The sequence below is a fragment of the Rhinopithecus roxellana genome, chromosome 12 (assembly GCF_007565055.1).
Source record: "Rhinopithecus roxellana isolate Shanxi Qingling chromosome 12, ASM756505v1, whole genome shotgun sequence".
Classification (NCBI taxonomy): Eukaryota; Metazoa; Chordata; class Mammalia; order Primates; family Cercopithecidae; genus Rhinopithecus; species Rhinopithecus roxellana.
The window spans coordinates 38,158,178-38,180,354 of record NC_044560.1 but is presented as its reverse complement, the minus strand read 5'-3'; the positions used below and the strand labels follow the sequence as shown (position 1 = coordinate 38,180,354).

At 37.2% G+C, this 22,177-nt stretch overlaps 1 pseudogene; it reads left to right on the top strand.

Annotated features, from left to right (window-relative positions):
* Window positions 1-2,732: 2,732 nt before the first annotated feature.
* Window positions 2,733-3,723, top strand: LOC104658602 (annotated as a pseudogene).
* The last annotated feature ends 18,454 nt before the right edge of the window (window positions 3,724-22,177 follow it).

The window sequence follows — 22,177 nt, the reverse complement described above, 5'->3', positions numbered from 1 at the left end:
ACTGAACCTTCCAAGTAGCTAGGACTACAGGTATGTATCACCATGCCCGTCTAATTTAATTTTTTTTTTTTTTTTTTTTTAAGTACAGGTATCCCCTATGTTTCCTGGGCTGGTCTCGAACTGGGTCAAGTGATCCTCATGACTCGGCCTCTCAAAGCGCTGGGATTACAGGTGTGAGCCACTGGGCCCTGCCAGGATTTGTTAATGTTTTGATTTCTCAACTAGTGTTGGCAAGCTTGGAATGGAAAGTATAAACTTTCAATTTTGCGTTATAAAGTCTTGTTTCTATCAGTAGCACTCTCATGTCTTGGTTTCACTATTGACTTTGTCTCAGAAGCCCTAGACTGGGGCAGCCTGTTTCTTGACTGATACGCTTGATGTCAAAGGATACGACACCAGTCTGTCAGCAGAGCTCTAGCAGCTGCCTCGATACCATGACCATGTTTGTAGAGAACGCTTCAGCCTTGCCTGCTCATACACATTAGTAACGTGATAGTCTTTTCCATCTGTACAGAAGAGCTAGAATATTCCACCAAAGTTGTGAAACATGAATTTAGCAAAAACAAACAAGAAAGAAGACAAAACACAAACCATAAACCTTGTGTGGTCTGGAAAAGGGAGAGGGGTTGGTGAGGTAGAGATAGAGTTGAACATGTGTGAAGTTTCTGAGGAGGAACCCTGTGTGCTCTCTGAAGGAGGGGGATAGAATCCCAGGAAGTATGAGTATCTGTCCTGTAATCAATTTCTGCCTGTGTTAAACACAAGGAGGTGTTTCATGATATCATGAAGATCTGATGCCACTAAGAAAGAAGGACCGTAAAACATAGTGTCAAAGGGTAAATGGTCTGTTGTAATTTTGATTGCCCTGAGAGGCGGCATGGAAGAGCTGCCAGATTTTCCCATGTCCTTGAGAAGGGCACAGTTTTAGGAGAGAGAGAGACAGAGAGTCTTGGTAGGCCTGCAAAAGTCTCATATTCTTGATGAGAGACACATAGAGGAAAAAGGTGTGGACCGTAAGACCAGAGATGTGTGGGAAGGGAAGGAACTCAGTGAATGCTTGTGTGGACTGTCTTCTGAGCACCGAGTGCGATCATAATCTCACTAGATGGCAGCAGAGTGTAGGGTCCAGGATATGAAGGGACAATCAGTTATCTCCCCTTTACCCCCAACTCCATATTTCTCACCACTACTCCTTGCCATGACCCTCCTTTGGGAGCTTCTCTGCCATCTCTGGGAGAAAGGCAGAATGTGACAAACTAAATTGCTGCGTTTAACCTGGAATGATTGAGTTTACTCTTAAAGCAGTACAATTTTGTTTTCTGCTTTTGAATGTATCCTGCGGCACCACCAACTCCTAGAATTGTGCAATGTCTAATTCCTTAATAAATTCCCCATTTTATGTCACTCATGGAGGTTCTGATTCTCTAATTGAACCCTGATGGTTCTAGAAGTTGAGGTTTGTAATGGTTCTAGAAGTTGAGGTTTGTAATGGTTCTATGAGAACAAAATCTTAAGGATGGTTATTGTGAATTGGTTCTGGATTATCTGGAATTGGTCCTTGGATGAGATTAAATTGATAGGCAGTAATAACTGTGTTTGCATTGGTAAGGAGGACACTTGTTTACAGCATATAATGGCAAAGCAGTTACTTATCATCTGCAGACACCTGTAATCCAATGCCCATATAAGGCAAAACTTTCATTTTGAGCAGTCATAGACAACTTCAGGTCCTTTCCCTTTAGGTGGGGAATGTAAAATCCTGAGCTTACAATTTTTTTCCCTGAAGTTCTCCAGCTCATCTGGAAGCAGTTAAGTCATTCCTTTATACTCGGAATATTAGGGTGAGTAACCACCCTTATTTGTCTAGGACTGAGGGGGTTCTTCAGATGCTAAAACTGAGTAAGTCCTAGGTAAACTGGGATGAGTTGGTCACCTAACTTATATTCACTGAATTGTTTTATGACACCATTGGCTTGATTAGACAAATCAGAGTCTTCGAGGACTTGGCAGAATCAGGGACGATGATTCATACCATGTCCCCTCTTAATTTGTATCTTTGGCCTGTTGAGAAGACAGCCAGAGCTTGGAGAATAACACTGGATCACTGTAAACTTAACCTGTTGGTGACTCCATTTACAGCTACTTTTCTGGAGTAGATTTTGTTATTGGAGAAAACACCTTCTCTGGCACTTGGTATGCATTTATTGACCTAGTGAATATTTTTTCTTTATACTTGTTAATAAAGACCATCAAAACCAATTTGCTTTGAGTTAGCACCTTCACTATCCTACACCAACTACCTATATCCGCTCTCTAGCCTTTTATCATCATTAGATCAATAAACTGTTTCCGTAAAGGACAAGATAATAGAATTTTAGACTCTGCAGGCCTCATAAACTTTACCTCATTTTCCTCCTCCGCCTTTATGTCCTCCTCCTTTTCCTTCTTCTTCTGAATGCTTTAAAAGTGTGAAAACTAGCCGGGCATGGTGACTCACGCCTGTAATCCCAGCACTTTGGGAGGCTGAGGCCGGCAGAACACCTGAGGTCAGGAGTTCAAGACCAGCCTGGCCAACATGGTGAAACCTCGTCTCTATTAAAAAAAAAATTTTGTAGTTCAGAAGCTGGCAGTCTCTTCAGTCGTCAGACTGGTGCTAGCGACACGGGAGTGGCTAACACATCCTCTTGCCATTCCCAGTGTTTGGGCCTTGCCTGTGATGGTGGGAAAAGAAAATGGCCTTGCTGTGCTACAACTGGGGCTACGGTCAGTGCTTCGATCCTGAGATCAATTCTGATGATGCTTGCACGTACCACCCAGGTGTCCCAGTCTTTCACGATGCATTAAAGGGTTGGTCTTGCTGTAAGAGAAGAACAATGGATTTTTCTGATTTTTAAGCATTGTAGGCTATACAAAAGGTAGACATAATAGTGAGAAGCCACCTGAGCCAGTCAAACCTGAAGTCAAGACTACTGAGAAGAAGGAACTATCTGAATTGAAACCCAAATTTCAGAACACATCATTCAAGCTCCTAAGTTAGTAGAAGCAATAAAAACGCCAAGCCCAGATGAACCAATGACAAATTTGGAATTAAAAATATCTGCCTTTCTAAAACAAGCACTTGACAAACTGTCATCAGGGAATGACGAAGATAAGAAAGAAGAAGACAATGATGAAATTAAGGTTGTGACCTCATGTAAGAATGGAGGGTGTTCAAAGACATATTGGTGTCTAGAAAGTCTAGAAGAAGTCTGTGTATGTCAATCTGGAGTACCTATTTTCCATGAGGGGATGAAATACCTAAGCTGTTGTAGAAGAAAAACTTCTGATTTTAATACACTCTTAGCCCAAGAGGGCTCTACAACAGGGAAACACATGTGGACTAAAAAGGATGCTGGGACAAGAGTTGTTCCATGTAGACATAACTGGCATCAGACTGGAGGTGAAGTTACCATTTCAGTATATGCTAAAGATTCACTTCCAGAAGTTAGTTGAATAGAAGCCCATAGCACATTGTTAAATGTGCACATTGTATTTGAAGGAGAGAAGGAATTTGATCAAAATGTGAAAATATGGGGTGTGACTGATATAAAGTGAAGTTATGTAACTACGACTGCAATAAAGATTGAGATTACTATGAGAAAAGCTGAACCGATGCAGTGGGCAAGCCTTGAACTATTTGCAGTGAAAAAGCAGGAAAAGCAAAAAGATGACCCAGTAGATTGAGTGGGAGGTGGGAGGAAGGCTATTACGTATTTCAGAATTCTTAATACTATGTGAAGTGGTGACTTGCTGTTGAAATCTTTTGTTTTGTTGTGGTGTTACTGAATCTGGCATTTCAGGGTTAACATTAGGTTCTTAAAAGCCAAAGTCAGTTTGTCTTTTTGTGCCTCTCATCTTTCTTTTGTGGTTTGTAAGATTGATTGTTCATTTCTCCTTACTGGTAGGAACCATAGTTGTGTCCTGTACTTGAAGAGGCTGGAACATAGCCCATAACCATAATTGCAGTATTTCTTTACGTTTCTCTGTTAAGAAGATAAATATTAAGGAACATGTTTTTACATCTTTCTATTATTCCATAATCAGTAAAGCAAGATGAAATGTCAAATTTTAATCAGGTTTTTATGGATTTGTGTTCTTACAGTACTCGAAAATATTTAAGGAAGAGATGAAGCTCTGCAGTTTTTTCTACATGGGATGATTACTTTTTTAAGGAGAATTAATCCTGAGGTAGTGTAGTAACTAAAGGGGAATATATGAATTGTTTAATAAATTAGAATTTGTTTATACCTACTTGAATTTTTAAATTACATCAAAACTTACATTACTTGCCAAGCAGTGTGATGTAAGAGTACAGGAAACATAAATAAGAATACAGAGATATCAATTTGGTTAAAATTCACCATTTTATAAGACTAAGCAATAATCTTAAAAATCTCTTTCCTGAATATTTAAATGTGTTTGTATGTTGTTATGACTAAATTGTTACTGATTTAGAGACTAAACCCTCTTAAAACTGTTAATTAGTTAAATATAAAAAAATTATATGTATCTTGCTTCCCTGATGGAAAACTGTATAAAATTGTAGACTTAAAAGGTTTGTGGAAATACATTAGGATATCGGAAAACTAAATATATGGACCTGCTTTATGACTATCCACTACATGTCAAATAAAATAGCTTAATTCTTTTGAAAAAAAGTGTAAAAACCATTCTTAGCTCCCAGGTTGTACAGGAACAGGTTATAGGCCAGATTTGGCCCATGGGTCATACATAGTCTGTCAATCCATCTAGCCCACAAGTCAGTGAAGTAGCTAATATAACGTCCAATTTACTGACAACTGGGATCTCAGAAGGATCAGCTTGCCTGAGGTTTCACAGAGAGCCTGAGGTTACACAAATGTATTATCTTGGATTTTAAAATGTTCCCATAAGGTTCCAAACCATTTACTCTTTCCATTGTTCTAATTCCTACCCAGACTTTCTCTTTCATGCTGATGGCTTTATTTTATTTTCGTGGAGTGATCCTAGGAAACAATACAACTTGTTGACTGATTACTATTAGAGAGAGAATGTCTCACCATTGATTTCAGTAGAACTGAAATCATTGTATTTGACTGATATTTTCCACGAGTTTGTTAATTAATTGAACAGCTATTTATTGAAGATCTATCATGTCTTAGAACTGTGGTAGGATTTGGAGCTATGACTGTGTATAAGACAGACTTGTTCCCTCTGCTAATAGAGATTACTATCCTGCAGAGAAAATAGAGTTTAAGCCAATAATGGAACAACAAAAGACATTACAGTTGTGATAAATGCTGCAAAGAAGAAGTCAGGTTGCTGTGCCTTACTAGTAATATTCCTATCTAATCAGTCAACTTATACAGTAAGGGGAGGGTGGATGGGGAATGCAGTCCATGAACTTGAGAAGAGGGGTTGGATTCAGGGAGAAAAAGTTTTAGCATTTGATTTACTGAATTACCTTACCACTATCTATTCCATCCAGAAGCACTCAGCTGTTTTAATTAGATGCCCAGTGTTGAAAAGGGTAATTTAATATGATGATTGGACATTTTGCTCAGTGATTCTCTGACATTGGTGTAAGAGTTTATTAAAGGGCATGACTTATTAAATATGCTATTTCCATACCTCTTCCCACAGATTCTGATTAAGGATAGGGCCCAGGATAGAATATGCTTCTGAAGTAGACAGTCCTTGATCTACACTTATGATAAATAACTCCTCAAAATAGAAGGCAAAGGTATAATACCGGTCTTTGTTCCTTAGTCCCTCAAGTAGGAATGCAATAGCTATGTCTTAGGACCATATTATTATTATTTTTTTAATTTTTGAGACAGAGTCTTGCTCTGTTGCCCAGGCTGGAGTGCAGTGGCATGATCACAGCTCACTGCAACCTTGATCTCCTACCTCAGGTGATCCTCCCACCTCAGCCTTCTGGGTAGCTGGGACTACAGGTGTATGCCACTACGCCTGGCAACTTTGTTTACTTTTCATAGAGATGGGGTCTCACTATATTGCCCAGGCTGGTTTTGAACTCCTGGGCTTAAGTAATCCTCCTGCCTTGGCCTCTCAAAGTGCTGGGATTACAAGTGTGAGCCACCAGATCTGGCAGGACCATATGCTTAAGGGAGCCAGGTCCATCTCAGACATTGACCAGACCAGGATCTTTGTCTTCATAGTCTTTTTTTGGGGGGGACGGGAGATGGAGTCTTGCTCTGTCACCCAAGCTGGAGTGCAGTGGGTGATCTCGGCTCACTGCAACCTCTGCCTCCTGGGTTCAAGTGATTCTCCTGCCTCAGCCTCCAGAGTAGCTGGGACTACAGGTGTGTGCCACCACTCCTGGCTAATTTTTTGTATTTTCGGTACAGATGGGGTTTCACTGTGTTAGCCAGGATGGTCTTGATCTCCTGACTTTGTGATCTGTCTGCCCTGTCCTCCCAAAGTGGTGGGATTACAGGCGTGAGCCACTGCACCCGACTGGTCTTCATAGTCTTATTTGCCTTGTGCTGTTATCCACCATACTCCTCCTCCCTATTCTGATCTTTTGAGGTATGCTTGGGTTTTCGTGTATTTTCTTATCTTGATTTATGTTGCTTTTTTACTTTCCAGTTTTGACTTCTATTGAATGCTAACTTCACTAGAAATGTTACCAAAGCAATGATAAGACAAAGCTGAATTTATTCTTACCATGGTAAGAAGAGCACTGTATTGATGGTGTCGTAGCATCACAAAGGAAACGGGCCAAAGTCAGGTTATAGTTATGAGCGATTTAAAGTCTAGGTTAAGACTGGGCTTTTAAGGTGGGGACTTGCTTAGAATTCGGTAAGGACATGGTAAAACAGTTTAACACTGGTAGATTTTGAGATGAGGAGTTTAGAGAGTCTGGAGATGTAAACTCTTGTTTATGCTTTTAATTGAAGAGTTGCTGTGTCTTTCATGAAATTCCTGGAATTAACAAAAAAGTGATTTTCAACTTTTGACTTTCTGAGCAAGAGTTTCCTGGAAGAGTAGAGTTATATCGATGACAACAGTGAAACAATGAAGTCATGTAAATAAATATAGACAGTAAGTTGTGTGAGTGAACATGATTTTGGCCCTCACTTTTTTGAATAAAAATGATCTGAGTCATCCATATTTTCCATTAATTTCTTTATTGGTTTGATTTTACTGGCATAATTTAAAGCATATTTTTCCCCCAGCAAAGTCTCGGGTTTGTACTGTTTCTTAGATTGTTTCATGCTTGAGAATGTTATTAAAGAGAGAAGAGGATGCGGAAGAGAGGGAGCAGGGGAGGGAGGGGAGGGAGGGGAGGGGAGGTCGAGGGAGGGGGGAGGGAGGGCGGGAGGGAGGAGGGAGGGAGGGCAGGGAGGGAGGGAGGGGAAGGGGGAGGGGAGGAGGGGGGGAGGGGGGGAGGGGTGGGGGAGGGGGAGGGGGGAGGAGGGAGGAGGGGGGAGGGGGGGAGGGAGGGGGGGAGGAGGGAAGAGGGAGGGGAAGGAAGAAGGGAGAGAGAGCTGAGACGGGCACTGAGAGGGTTCGAGGCTTTCTTTCCTTCTTTCTTTCTTTCTTTCTTTCTTTCTTTCTTTCTTTCTTTCTTTCTTTCTTTCTTTCTTTCTTTCTTTTCTTTCTTCTTTCTCTTTCTCCTTCCTTTCCTTCCTTCTTTCTTTCTCCTCCCTTCCTTCCTTCCTTCCTTCCTTCCTTCCTTCCTTCCTTCCTTCCTTCCTTCCTTCCTTCCTTCCTTCCTTCCTTCCTTCCTTTTCTTTCTTCTCTTTCTTTCTCTTCTTTCTTTCTTCTTCTTTTCTTTCTTCTTTCTTTCTTTCTTCTTTCTTTCTTTCTTCTTTCTTTTCTTTCTTTCTCTCTCTCTCTCTCTCTCTCTTCTTCTTTTTTTTCTTTCTTTCCTCCTCCCTCCCTCCCTTCCTCCTTCCTCCTCCCTCCCCCCTCCCTCCCTCCTTCCATTCCTTCCTTCCTTCCTTCCTTCCTTCCTCCTTCCTTCCTTCTCCTTCCTTCCTTCTTCTTTCTCTCTCTTTCTTTTCTTGCTTTCTTGCTTTTTTTCTTTGAGGTGGAGTCTCGCTCTGTAGCTCAGGCTGGAGTGCAGTGGCACGATCTCAGCTCACTGCAACCTCTGTCTCCTGGGTCCCAGTTCAAGCAATTCTCCTGCCTCAGCCTCCCGAGTAGTTCCCACAGCTAACTTTTGTATTTTTAATAGAGACGGGTTTCACCATTTTGGCCAGGATGGTCTTGATCTCTTGACCTCATGATCCGCCTGCCTCGGCCTCCCAAAGTGCGGGATTACAGTCATGAGCCACTGTGCCTGGCCATTGGTTGCTTTTTCTTAATGAGAAAAACATTTTGGTGGAATATGATGTTTTTAGGGGACAATGAAGTCATGTAAATAAATGTAGACAGTAAGTTGTGTGAGTGATGATTTTGGCTCTCACTTTTTTGAATAAAAATGATTTGAATCATACATATTTTCTAGTAATTTGTTTATTGGTTTAATTTTACTGGCATAAATGAAAGCATATTTTTCCCCCAGCAAAATCTTGAGTTTGTTAAATTTCTTGGATTCTTTCATGCTTGAGAATGTTCACTGCTTTTTTTTGAAGTGGAAAAAATTCGGGTGGAATATGATGTTTTTAGAGGACACTTTCCTTCCCTCACAAACAACAGCAGCTTACTCCCGAAATTTTTTATGCACACTTAGATATAGGAGATAGAGAGAAATAATTTTTATAATGAGATTATATCCACTACTTCTTAAATTAAAAGTTTTAAATTTATGCTCACATAATTTTAAAGAAAGAAAAATAAATAGGTAAACCCAAAGTAACTGCTAACTTTAAACGAGTGGTTCTCCACTAAAAGACATACGATTTTGTAAAGATCCTTCCAGGGTTAACAATAAAAGATTATGAAAAGAAAGATTTTGGAGTCTTTTTTTTTTGGTGATGTGTGTCATTTAGAAGCATTATATATTATTTAGCTATTAAGAAAATGCGAATATTTGTACTATTACATTTACCACCTCTCCCTTTTTTCTCCAGCCAGTCTTTTTTAGGTGAGTTACTGCTTTCATGTTTTTAAGCAAATGACATTTCGATTCTGTTCTGGAACCATAAGTCTTGTCATTTGTTGTTTCTCCATGTTTTCTGAGAATATTTTTATTTTGATTGGTCTCTTGGTTAGGTTTCAGTGTCAAGTAGGTTTTTTTCTGTCCAGAAAAATTCACAGATACTGTGTTCCTGAGGTCTTGCACATGTGAGGATATCTGTTACTTTTACATTTTAAGAACAACTTAACAGCATATGAACTTGGGTTACATTCTCTCTAGACGTTGTAGACACTGAATTTCTTTCTTTCAGACACTTGCTCCATTGCTTTCTAGACTTGAATACCATGCAGATGTCTGAGGTCAGCTTGATATTGTTTTTTCTTTGTAGTGGTTTATTTTCTTCCCTTAGATTCCTGAAGTATTATTTCTTCGTCCTTGAAATTTAATAATTTAATTAGGCTATATTAGTTATTCTATGTTCATTTTCATTTCATGCACTTAATCAGTAGTGTCTGGAAGCTTTTACTACTTTCCTCATCCCCACCCCATTAGAGTCATCAAAAAGAAAAAATACATAGGAAACTCTTCTTAATTTACAAAGCATATTAATATATATTGGAATGATGGATATGTAAAATGTGGCCAGCATTCCATAATTGAGTCATTCATTTAATCCCTTTTGTGCATTTGCCAGATTCTATTCTAGGTGAACTAGGAAGATAAAGTCCCTCTTCTCAAGAAGCATCTAAATTTATTGCACTGTCCACTGTTCATCACACACATTTTCCATATCATGGCTTTTTGGTAGGTGTAGTGTTCATCTGTTTTATTCTGGGCGGGGAGGGGTATTATCTTTGCACATATTGGAGACAATTCCATGCTGTGTCTGACCCTCTAATGGAGGAGGCAGGATGCAGATTCCCGGACACTCTTGCAGCTACCATGGAGGCATGTGACATAGGCTTCGCTACTTATATGTATGAGAGTGAGAATTTGATGTGGAAGTGAGAGAGGAGGAGGAGGTTTTACTTGACATTTCTGTTATTTTTCTGGCAGTATTAGTGTTTGGCTCTCTTTGGTGACCAAAGCAGAAACAGCAGCAATTTTTCATTAGTTCCAAGAGTGACTTTCTTTGGTACTTGTTGGATTAGCAGCAGTAGTGGGGATTTAATCGATAAAATTTGCCAATTTGGTTGTGCTGTTTTGGACATTCTTCCTGGAAGATTAATCTCATTCTGGTTTTCCAGGCCTTCCAAAATTCAGTCTTTTAATAAAACAAATTTCTGCATAATTGGGGGGATTCAGTTAAAAACATGGATTAATACAGGATGCTTATGCAGTGTATTATTTTTGTGTCTAATTTTTTTCTCAGAATTTTGAATATGATCTATTCCAAATTTGGGCATACATATTTATTTATATTTATTTTAGATTTGTGGGGTATATGTGTAGGTTTGTTCCATAGATATATTGTGTGATGCTGAGGTTTGGGCTTCAATTGAAACTGTCACCCAAATAGTGAATATATGCCCAATAATAGTTTTTCAATCCATTCTCCCTCCTTACTTCCCCCTTTGGTGTTCCCAGTGTCTACTGTTCTCATCTTTATGTCCATATATACCTAATGTCTATCTCTCACTTATGAGTGAGAACATGCAGTATTTGGTTTTCTATTCCTGTGTTAATTTGCTTAAGAAAATGGCCTCCAACTGCATCTGTATTGCTACAAAGGACACGATTTTCTTCTTTATGGCTGCATAGTATCCCATGAGAGTTACGTACACTGTCTCAATCCAATCCACCATTGACAGGTACCTAGGTTGATTCTATGGCTTTGCTATTGTGAATAGTGCTGCAATAAACATGAGAGTGCAGGTGTCTTTTTGGCAGAATAATTTATTTTCTTTTGGATATATACTCAGTATGGGATTGCTGGGTTGAATGGTACTTCTATTTTTGGTTCTTTGAGAAATCTCTAAACTGCTTCCCACAGGGTCTGAACTAATTTACATTCCTACCTGCAGTGTCTAAGCATTCCCTTTTCTCCATAGCCTCACCAGCATTTGCTATTTTTTGACTTCTTAATAATAGCCATTCTGTGTCTGACATTTTTATTGGATTAGTCTGCCTTGTTTTACCCTCTTCTATCTAATCATTCTTGTTTTCTTCAGTGCTCTATTTTCATCTGGTAAAGTTTTATTTCATATGAAAATTTATTTTTTTTCTCTAATATATTGCTTGCATTTCTTCTATTGAGTCTCAGATTTCTTCCACAAGATTTTTCAAAACTTCTGAAAACACTTAACGTTTTGACCAAGTAAATGAACACTCAAGGAATAAAAATTCTTTGAGGAAATAAATGTTAAGAAACCCATAAAATTTTATAAACATCTTTGTGCCTAGTAATAGGTTTAGAATTGATGGTATATGTATTATACATTGCAGAAAGCCTAAACTACATTTTTAAAAGATTAAGAAATAAACATTTATAAATCATTATAATTCTTGTAAGCTACTTTCTATCTGTAACCTGTGATTGTCTACAGGTGTAAAACAGCTTGATATGGTTATTATACAGATACTTATATTTCGTAATTGAATTGCCGATGAATGGTACTCAGTAGTGTACAATCTGAAAGAAATGTTATTACTTTCTTATCCCTGCCTTTAGGACATGAAATTGACAATCCTTTCTCCTCCCCTTGATGACATTTTAGGTTGGGTTCGTAACTTTTCTAGTTACTTTGATCTAAAAGGAAATATTCATCTTCAGATATTAAAGGTCTTAATCAGATCTAAACCAAAAGTTTAATCTCTCATCCAATTCCAAGTATTCCTCTTATTTTGGTTATCTATTGCTACATATCAAACCACCTCAAAACTTAGTGGTTTAAAGGAACACAGTCAAATATTTTTCATGACTCTGTAAAACGTTTCAAGAGGGTGGAGTAGGGGTGATTTATTTCAGCTTCATGTTGTCTGGGGCCTTAGCTGGGATGCCTACAGTGACTAGGGGCTGGAATACTCAGGATGGCTTCTTCACTCACATCTCTGGCACCTGGTGCTCCTTCTTCATCTGACCTTTGCTCCATGCTGCGTCCCATCCCTCCATGGCCACTCCATATGGCCTCTCTCTCTAACAGGATTAGTAAGTTGGCTTTCTTACATGCCATCTTAGGGTCCAAAGAGCAGGAAAGCAGAAGATGCTAGACCTTCTCAATGGCTAGGCTAGAAGTCTTAGAACATTATTTGTGTTGATTTTTTCCTCAAGTAATTTCTTTTCAGTTTTAGGCAATAAATAGAAAAATAATAATATAGCAAGTTTTCAGAAAGTTTTTGCTTATTTTCCATTGTTGATGTCAGATTCTAAAGTTTTGGAAACACTTATGGATGTAAGTATATATTTTTTTCAAAAACAAAAAGTCATTTAAAATCATTGTAGAAAGTACTTTAAGAAGAGTACAATATGTTGGTTAAGAGCATAATTTCTAGAATTTTGCTGCCCATTTCAATTCTGGCTCTACCTCTTACTAGTCATATAACCTGGATCAAGTTATTTAGGCTCTTAGTGCCTAAGATTCCTCAAATGTACAGTGGAGACATTCATAGTTTCTCCCTTCACAGAGTTGTTGTGAAGGTTAAATAAAATCATACGTGTAAAGCCATTAAAATATGTAGCCCTGCTCAATGCTCAATCAATGTTAATTATTATTATCTAAAACTATCAGTCCTACAGAATGCAGCCAAGGAGGAAAATGAAAACAAAAACAAAAATGGTGGAAATATGATCATTTTGTTACACATGAATATTCAATAAATGTGTATAGATTATTGCTATTAAAAGATAATTCGATTGGGCAAATATTACAAAATTCAGCTATATGATATATCCAAGAGCCAAATATGAAATTAAACCACTAAGAAAGATAACAAACAAAAGAATAACTAAACTATATACCAAGAAAATTACAACCAAATGAGAACTGGCAAAGTGAAACAAGACAAAGCAGAAAATATGGCAAAAAACATTAGTAGACATAAAGGCCACTACATAATAATAAAAATAATTTTTGATATAAAAATTATAAATTTCTATGTACCCAATATTGTCTCAACATAAATAAAACTGACCTGGCATGATGGCTTATGCCTGTAATCCCAGCACTTTGGGAGGCTGAGGTGGGTGAATCACTTGAGGTCAGGAGTTCGACACCAGCCTGGCCAACATGGTGAAACCTAATCTCTACTAAAAATACAAAAATTAGCCGAGTGCGGTGGCAGGTGCCTTTAATTCTAGCTACTCGGGAGGCTGAGGCAGGAGAATTGCTTGAACCCGGGAGGCAGAGGTTGTAGTGAGCTGAGCTCGTGCCACTGCACTCCAGCCTGGACAACAGAGGAAGACTCAGTCTCCAAAAAAAAAGTATAAATATATATTTATATAATATATATTTATGTAATATATATTTTATAAATAATATATTTATATTTATATAATATATATTTTATAAATATATATTTATATAAAATATATAAATACATACATTTATATAAATATAAGTATTTACAAATGTATATAAATATAAATATGTGTATTTACATATCCACATAAATATAAATATATATTTACATATTTATTTAAATATAAATATAGATTTACATATTTATTAAATATAAATATAAATATATATTTATATATAACCAACCATCATGATTATGAATTTGTCAAATTTATCTTATAATTATTATCTTATTCCACATAATTACAAGATAAATTTGACAAATTCATAATCATAATAGGATATTCTTAATAAACCTTTATCAGAAGTTAGTAGACCGAATAATAGTGTAACGATTTTGAACAAAACTAATGGCTTGACCTGGACCTCAAAATAGAAAGTATGCATTCTTTTTTAAGGATACATGAAAAAGTTATAAACATTGGTCAGGTGTTAGGTCTCAAAAGAAGTCCCTGTGAAGGTCAGAGTGTGCTCTCTGAACACAGTACATTAAATTCGAAATCAAGAATAGAAAACCATTTAGAAAGATTCCCTGTATTGTAAACTAAAAAAGTACTGCTACATGAGAGTTAAGGAAGAAATGACAATGATATAGCAACCTATTTAGAGTTGAATGATGGTGAAAGTTTTACTCATCAAAGTTGCCAAAAAAAGTTATGTAGAGGTTCATTTACAGCTTAATTTGAAAATAATTGGTTTAAGCATTAACACAAAAAACTACAGAAAATTGACAAAAGGAAAGAAAAAAATAAGAAGATAAATGAATGAACTAGGAACCAGAGAGAACCAATAAAAGCAAAAGCTTATTCTTTATTAAGATTTAGACTGTATTTATAACATTTTGTATACATAAAATATTGTCTTATGAGCGTGCTGTCATAGATGGAAAGAATGTAGAGAGGTGCATTTGAAGACATGGGTTCCAGAATTTTTCCACATACCTTTAGTCTCTGTTATCATGTTGTCTAATCATGTAGATGTATTCCTTTCTTTGCTTTCCACTATTAGCTTGCATTCTGAGAAATAAGAAAGTATTGTCACATTTGAGATTCACATGGTTTATGTAGTAAATAGATTTCCTACTGCATTTTCTTAAGCATGCTCATCCTACTACAAAGTCAAAACAAAATACTGAAGGCTAAATTAAATATAAATGTACATATGTATATTTAATTCAAAATAATACATTGCTCATAGAGAAATAGAGTAGAAAGTATATGGCAGAAACCAAATTCCTACTTAGTGTGAATTGAACCACATATGGTATGTTTCAGACATACATACAAGAATTGGTGGAATGTACTTAATAAAAAGCATTTTTCTTAAATTTCAGGGTTCAGGTTTTGTTTAGTTGTACCTTATTGTTTTGAGGTATCATTGGCTTTTTTTTCTTTTTTCAAATAATCAAGTCTTTGACATTATGAAGAATACTGCCATCTATTTTATAAATAGCAAGGTTACTAATGGGAACTGTCTTTGTGTGGATTTATTTCATCTATGTGCCGATCTGCTGATGAATTCTAGGGGAAAGACTGTTTTATTGAGTTAGTTACATTTATGTAACTGGAATTGCTGTCATTTTCTCCTCTATAGAACCTTAATTCCCTTGTTCAAATTGCTCAAAATAGGTTGCCACTGAAGGCTGTAAAATAGGTAACAAAATGAGTTTTGCAGTCATAGAATATTCTGGTACCCTTATGTAATGCAATCACTTTGGACATTAAACTAAATGGGCTCATTATCTTTTCTTTTCAATCTGCTTCACAGTTAAGGAAAATGGTATTAATCTAGAAGAATGTTTTATTCCTTCTCAACTGAAAACTTGTATTCTGCCTCTTTTATTAGAATTAGCTCTGCTGTCATGACCTGAAGATTTCCAGTCTCATGAATTCATTACGTTGCCACTTTATTTTCAGGAACAAGCTATGCACCCTTTAGATTATATTTGAATAAAATTGGCTTTGCTAATTATTACCAAAAGAAAATGGAAAGGATTAGAAATTAAGTTTGGTTGAGTCAGTATTTATTGAATATGTAATATGTGCTCATTGTTGTGAGGGAAAAAGAACCATAAGAAATGTTTTTGCATATTTTACTCAAAACTGACAAGTAATAAATTGTTCAAATTGATGGTGCTAACTCTAAATGCTATTTTGGACATCCAGGAGAATTATCAACTTGGAAAACTGAACTTTGGTTAATTCACACAACAAGTGCTTGGTGAGCACTCATCAATGATGGGATATAGTTGTGAACAGCACAGAGATAGTCCCTGCCTATATCATGTTGCAAAAAAACATAGAAAAGAGTTCTAGAGGGAACAGTGTCTCCTACTAGAAGCAATTTCTGAGATGTCAAAAAAGTTTTGACGACTAATGTACTCTTCTATGCTCAGGAGAATCTGAAGGGAAGACCTGTGATTACAGGCATGTTCTGCCTTGTCTGTGTTTGCTCAGTGAGAGAAACATGAGTGATTGATTTCCAGGCCTGAAGGGGCATTTGATTCAACATTTGTCAAATGCTCCCATTCAGGTTCTCATCCTACACTTGAATAAAACACCATTGGTTTATTAAATCAGTGCAAAAATGGGATTGTGGTTAAAACACAGTAAACTTGTGCCATTCTTCCTCTAAAGTGAAAAAAATTCTGGTGTAACTAACTAGGGAAAACTTATATTAAATCAATACACTGCTGTTAAAACTAAGCTCTACAGAATGAATATACTACAAATATTTCACCAAGAAAAAATAATTTGAACTGAGTTCATGCATTATTATAACACTATATATTTTTTAGGTGTGATTAAAATAAAACTGGTGGCATTTCCTTGCACATGGTAGCTTTCCTGTATATTGTATATAAAATATATATACACAAAAGGTACGTATGTCTTCATAGAAGTCTTGTATATATCAGGTGTTAAAGATCTTATTTTGTACCAGCGAATTTGCTCAGTGCTTCACGTGTATGGTGCTGTTTAATCTATGCGTTTATTTAAACATTACAGCAACCTGTGAAATAGGAACTATCATCAGTGAGATTTTGCAGATGAAAAAATTCATGCTTAAAGAAATAAACGTATTCAATTTCATAGAACTATTAAGTGACTAGTATTGACTTTTATATCAGATATGCCTAATTACAAAACTTATCTTCTTTTACTTCTTTTCAGAAATAGGGCCCGTTCTGTTGCCTAGGAACCTAGTGTTGTGATATCGGCTCATTGCAGCCCTGAGCCCCTGGGCTCGAGCGATCCTCCCGCCTAAACTTTACAGGCACCCTCCACCATGCCTGGCTATACATATGTTTCAAATTGTTTGCAGAGACAGGGATCTAGCTGCGTTGCTCACACTGGTCTCAGACTCTCGGCCTCAAGCAATCCTCCCACTTTGGCCTCACAAATTGTTGGGATTACAGGCATGAGCCTCTGTGCCTGGCCTCAAAGCCTATCTTCTTAGCCATCCTCTATAAGGTTTAAAATCATATTAGTCTAACTGTAGTTCACCCTTCCTTCTGCTCCCACAATATTTTTGCTTCTAATTAATTCATAGCCTTGGAGATCTTGCAGATCAAAAGTTATGACTTGGCATTTTGACCTGCAAAACACTTATTGATCCTCATTAGTATTTATTGGTGCCAACTACTCTAGATGGCCCTATTTTTACTGATGTGTATTGATAGCTACTATTACTTGAAAAGTATTTAAAATGAGTCTGAAGTCTATACAAAGAATCCTTGCACAATATAATTAAAGCACCTAATACACGTTCATGACATCAGGGCATATCATACATAATCTCTGTTTTTCTTCACCCCAAAATCTGGTTTACCAGTTTTATTTTCTCTCTGCCCCATGTCCATACATCTTATGCTCTTGTACTGCTTTCAGTGACTTGACATTATGGAAATGTTCTGGGTGGTTTCCTAGAGCAAAAGTATCCATCCGATGGTCCATTATCAAAATCTATAATAAATTACAGACCTGATATGGTTACTTTGTATATTATTTGTAAGTTTTTTTTTTTTTTTTGAGCCAACAGTTCAAACCCAGGAAATTTCATATTAAATATCTGGATCCTAATCATAATCTGGCAGCACCGGGTCTAAACTTTTGCATGCTATTATAATAATGGCCTAGCTCTACTTAGTAGGTGCCCCTTTAGATAGGGTGAGTGCTTTTTCATCTGCTGTAGACATATCACTCACAATTGACTTTCCAATTCCAGGTCAAATGCTAGTTATCATTCATATTGTGCATACACTGTTAGTTTCTCATTGTAGAGAACTCTTTCTCTGTATTATGTTTTAAAAGAAGGAAAATGAAATATAGACCCAAAGGTGTATGTGCTTCCAAAAAAATGGAAGAAAGCATATTTGTCTTTAGATATAAAGAATATTCAGCAATCTTTAAAATGCAATCAAAATGTGTGCCTTTGGATGAAGTGGCTTATGTCTGTAATTCCAGCACTTTGGGAGGCTGAGACGGGTGGATCGCTTAAGCCCATGAGTTTGAGACCAGCCTGGGCAACATGGTGAAACTCTGCCTCAAAAAAAAAAAAATACAAAAATACAGTAGTTGTTGGATCCTGCTCTCTTCACTCTCTGTCCCTGTGCTCTATTCCTGATTCACTCAGAATTACTGTTGTCCCTAGTAATAAATTATAGTTTTAAAATTAAAAAAAAAAAATTAGCCAGGTGTGGTGGTGCACACCTGTAGTCTCAGTTACTCTGGGGGCTGAGATGAGAGGATTGCTTTATCCCAGGAGGTCCAGTCAGCAGTGAACCAAGATGGCACCTCTGCACTCCAGCTTGGGTGACAAAGCAAGACCCTGTCTCACTAAAAAAAAAAAAAAAAGAAAAGTATTCATTATACCAATGTTTTTCACTGATTTATGTTACCTCCATGGTGATGGAGTTCGTGATTTTGGCTTTAGAGCAAGCCTAAAAAAATTCAGACTTGCAAGAACTAACAAACAGGAACAAGGGCTGGAGTTACCCATGTTCTCTTTGACTCAGTCTAATTCCATAAGGGTCATTCATATCTCTTTGAAATTGTTTTTTTTTTTTTTTTTTTTTTTTTTTTTTTTTTTTTTTTTTGAGATGGAGTTTCCCTCTTGTTGCCCAGGCTGGAGTGCAGTGGTGCAATCTGGGCTCACTGCAATCTCTGCTCCCGGGTTCAAGTGATTCTCCTTCCTCAGCCTCCTGAGTAGCTGGGGTTACAGGCACCCACCACCACGCCCAGCTAATTTTTGTATTTTTGGTAGAGACGGAGTCTCACATGTTAGTCTGGTCTCAAACTCCTGACCTCAGGTGATCCGCCCACCTTGGCCTCCCAAAGTATTGGGATTACAGGCATGAGCCACGATGGCCACCCTTGAAGTTTTAATGTGTAAGCCATGAACTTAATTGAATCACCAAACAAAATTTATTTGTGAAGAATTATGTGTAAAGTAGGCTCTTTTATTATTACCTATCTTTAAGAAGTTTATGTATTTTCTCTCAAATTCAATAAAATATATATTTCATCTATATTATTGGGCATTCACCAATTTACCTTTCTTTCTTCTTCTTCACTATCAGCAGCCTTATTCTTTTGAGGCATCAATAAATCAATGAAAAATACTCATCTCTCAGAGTCCCTTGAAGTTAGGCGTAGCCACACAACCAAAATAATGAGATGTATGTGGAATTCTACTGGATGGAAGGCTTCTGAGAAAGCCATATTGTTTTTGGTTGTTATTAAACTCAGCCTCAGTTAGTGTGCTTCTTTTCTTATACTTTACCCTTAATCTTAATCTTGCATAAAATGAATATGCAGCTTCTGAAGATGGATGAATCATTTTTTGATTATAAGGACAAAAGTCACATGCTAAAGTTGAGAAAGAAGAAAGCTAGATGGAACTTGAGTCCTTTACACTTTATGGAGTTACTATGTCAGATAGTTTACCCACTTTCATGCTTCTATTGCTTGAGAAAAATATTTCTCTATTTGGTTAAGCTTCTAGTCAGGTTTCTGATGTATGCAACCAAATGCAATACATAACTAATAAAGAAGCCGAAATCTGGAAGTGGATTGCTGCAAATAACAGATCCTAAAATGTAGAGAAAATGGAGCTTTGGAAAGCAAAATTCTGAGAGAGAGAGACCAAGTCTGGATTTGGCCTATCTGTATTCTAGAGTGGCAAACTCATCCATTTTTCCTGGGAGTATTTTTCCAGTCTTAAAATTGAAAGCTCTACATCCTGGGAACCATCTTAGTCTTGGGCAAATGAGATCATTTGTCAGTTTATTGCTAGTAGGGGTAGAAGGAATTAGAATTTCAATAAAGGAGACACTCTTTGTCCAGGCCTGAAATCTGCATTTGTTCAGGCCTGCAATCTATGTTGACTGAGAGCTTTTCAAAGACAAAAATGCCACTGTTTCTGTATCCATCACCAAAGTCAATGCAAGTAAAGCTGCACTCTTTGCAAGAGATTATACTGGTGCCCCAAGCCTCTCTGGAGACATTTTAAGGTGACATCTACACATAATCTTTGGTTGTGATTACAAGTCATTGAACAGAAGTAATGCTTGATTTTTGAGGGAATTCCACTGCCAACAATATACAAACATGGCAAATTACAGTCTGATTATTCAATCCCTGGGGCAGTCTGTGGGCCTGCCAAACATATACCACGTGCAGGTGTGCTGTGAAAATCGTGCAGCTCCAGTTAAGGCATTTTCCATAATGTATACTTCATGTAGAGCCTGGAAAGGCAAGAGATGAAGAGAATCTCTTTGGGAGTAGAATTAAGATTCATGGAGGGCAGTGGACAGAGAGAGGATTTAGAGATGCATTGTCTATATAGTTGTTGTAGTCACTAGCTATATGTGGCTATTGCACACTTGAAATGTGACTATTCCAAATTGAGATGTGCTGTAAATGTAAAAAATACACTAGCTTTCAAATACTTGGTATAAAAAAATACACTAGCTTTCAAATACTTGGTATAAAAAAATATAATTAATACTTTGATCATGTTGATTATAAATTAAGATTTTTGATATCCTAGGTTAGATACATACACTGTTAAAGTTAATATACCAACTTATTTTTTAGATGAGAATTCTAGGAAATTTGAAGTTACATATGAGGCTGGCCTTTGTGGCTCATGCTGTATTTTTCTTGGATGGTGCTGACTTACAGCATAACTAGATGTGGAACTGGCAGATTGAATATTCAAAATTTTACCCTATTGCAGAACATGGAGTCCTTGCTATTCCTGCTCAGAATGATTTAATATTTCCTATGGATAAGTGACTGCTATATGTTTCCTGTTTTCCCTTCTTTAGAGTGTTTTGACTTTGGTTATTCCTTTTTTGACTCATCTGTTAGTTTATTAGTCATTATATTTGACAGAGATCATTGAATATCTCCAAGCAATTCCTTCACTTCTACTGGGTGCAAGAAGATGATGAGACTTTGAAGTTGTTCCATAGGAGAGAGGATAAGCATTTGCTGTGATGGGCCATGTATGCATGGATGTTGGACAGCCAAAATATTAAACTGAGGAAAACACTATAGTCTGCTATGTATCCATTCCCTTCACTTTTCTTACTACCAGTCCCCTAATTTTTATGGAGTTATCCCATGCTTAGTTAGAAAATACATATGTTTTAAGCCTCCTTTGCAACAAGGGTAGTGATGTGACCTAGTTCTGCCAAAAAGATGTAAGTGAAAGTCTATGTAGCTCCTGGGAAAATTATTGTTTCACTGATTAAAAAGAAACAGGTGCTTGGATGGCACACAGTTCCTTTGTCTATACTTCTTCCTGACTGGAATATAGAATACAGTTGTCTGGAAGGGGACTTTCAGTTTCCAGTCCAGCATGTAAGGGGCTTAGAAATATTGCTCCCATCTACACAAAAAAAGCTGAACAAGCTGGAAATCAAAACTCTTCTTAGATCCATCAGAGAATGGAAGTTGCAGGGCATACTGCTGTTTCCAAAATTGGAGAGACAGTCTAGCAGATTCAGAGAATCACAAATTACTGGAACAAAAGCTCATGAACAGAACCCCCCATGGGAAACAGTAAAAGTAGGAAAGCCTAAACTGTAACTGATGAACTGTTTTAGTGTGGACAGTTAAAAATTCGCAAGAGCCCGGTCTTAAAGGGGCTTTCACATTTTTGTGAGTTTTGCTTCTAGGAGCTCTACCAAATTCTCACAGTGATTAGAGGGAAATCCTCTTGTGCTTCCTTCAAGGAGAGGAGAAAGGTAGCCATTTTGAAATGTGCCCAGAATATTCTGTTCTTTTTAACAAGGACGGCCCTCAAAAGCAAATATTTCATCGAAACCTAACTGACTGAGGTTTTACCAGAGCCTGACCAACCTAGGGAATTTAGGGCTGCGTTGTCTAAATCCCCTAGGGAAAGGGCACTCTTCCAACTGTAGCCTTCTCTAGCATTCCAAGAGGAATAAGGGAAATGCTCAACTGTAGCCCTATATTCATTTGCTGGGGTTGCTGCAACAAAGTACCACAGACTTAGTGGCTTAACCAATGGAAATTTATTGTTTCATAGCGCTAGGGGCTAGATGTTCAAAATTAAG